General features: G+C 37.1%; 1 pseudogene; it reads right to left on the bottom strand.

Moving 5' to 3' along the window:
* The window catches only part of LOC103193251, a 51,385-nt pseudogene that overhangs the window by 994 nt on the left and 48,697 nt on the right, over positions 1-1,694 (bottom strand).

Raw genomic sequence — 1,694 nt, 5'->3', positions numbered from 1 at the left:
GTGGTAAATTGTAGTTAATGTCATGAGACAAAGTGTATGTGAGCTGCTGTATGGAAAGTGAATTTGCTCTGTAAACTTTCACCCAAATCACAATTAAAAAAAAAAAAAAAAAGAAAAGAAAATGGGTCCCCTCCACCAAAAATTCCCTGAAGACATCATCTCACATTCTGGCTTACAGAATGTGAAACCAAACTCAAATGGACCATCAAAATGACTTCCACCTCCACCTTCACCATTTAATCTTTCTTTGCCTTATTTGTCATAGATGTCTCATTTTTTTAGCATCTGATAATACCTTATATCCTCAGCTACTTGTTTGAATTTTCTCTCTGCTTCTTCCTTGTTCTCAGGATTTTCATCAGGATGCCACTTCAGTGCCAACTTACAGTATGCCATTTTAACAGTGTGCCTTTTAAATGATATGCTGCAACCATTTTTTAATTACTTTCAGTAAGATTTTACTTGCATGTGATATCAATGATATTGTTTGATAATTTCCACATTCTGTGGAATCACCTTTCTTTGGAATGGGTATAAATATGGATCTCTTCCAGTCAGTTGGTCAGGTAGCTGTTTTCCAATTCTCTTGGCATAGCCAAGTGAGTGCCTCCAGCGTGGCATGCATTTGTTGAAACATCTCAATGGATATTCCATCAATTCCCGGACCCTTGTTTTTCTCCAGTCCCTTCAGTGAAGCTTTGACTTCTTCCTTCAGTATCATTAGTTCTTGATCATATGCCACCTCCTGAAGTGCATGGTCATCTATCAGTTCTTTTTGGTACAGTGACTCTGTGTATTCCTTACATCTTCTTCTGATGTGTCCTGCATCATTCAACATATTGCCCATGGAATCTTTCAGTACTGCAATACGAGGCTTAATTTTTTTCCTCAGTTCTTTCAGCTTGAGAAATGCTGAGCGTGCTCCTCTCTTTTGGTTTTCTAACTCCAGGTCTTTGCACATTTCATTATGATAAATTGACTTTGTCTTCTTGAGCTGCTCTTTGAAATCTTCCATTCAGCTTTTTTATCCTGTCCATTCTTCCATTTGCTTTAGCTACTCTCCATTCAAGGGCAAGTTTCAGTCTCTTCTGGTATCCATTTTCATATTTTCTTCCTTTCCTGTCTTTTTAATGACCTTTTGTTTTGTTCATAGATGATATTCTTGATGTCATCCCACAGTTCCTCTGGTTGTCAGTCATTGGTGTTCAATGCATCAAATCTATTCTTTAGATGGTCTCTAAATTCAGGAGGAATATAATCAAAGTCATATTTTGGCTCTTGTGGACTTGTTTTAATTGTATTCAGCTTCAACTTGAACTTGAACTTGCATATGAACAGTTGGTGGTCTGTTACATAATCAACTCCTGGCCTTGTCTTGGCTGAAGATATTGAGCTTCTTCATTGCCTCTTTCCACAGATGTAGTCAATCTGATTCCTGTGTACTCCATCTAGTGAAATATACTTGTATAGCTTCCTTTTGTGTTGTTGAGAAAAGGTATTTGCGATGAATGAATTATTGGTCTTGTGAAATTCTATCATGCCATCTCCAGCATGATTTCTATCACCAAGGCCCTATTTTCCAAATACTGGTGATTATTCTTTGTTTCCAACTTTTGCATTCCAGTCACCAGTGATAATTAACACATCTTGATTGCATATTCAGTCAATTTCAGACTGCAGAAGTTGGTAAAAAT

Source organism: Orycteropus afer, unplaced genomic scaffold (genome assembly GCF_000298275.1).
Source record: "Orycteropus afer afer isolate SDZICR_OR568_19922 unplaced genomic scaffold, OryAfe1.0 scaffold00035, whole genome shotgun sequence".
NCBI classification, from domain to species: Eukaryota; Metazoa; Chordata; class Mammalia; order Tubulidentata; family Orycteropodidae; genus Orycteropus; species Orycteropus afer.
Note: the sequence above shows the minus strand (reverse complement) of the source record. Positions and strands in the feature narration are given on the sequence as shown.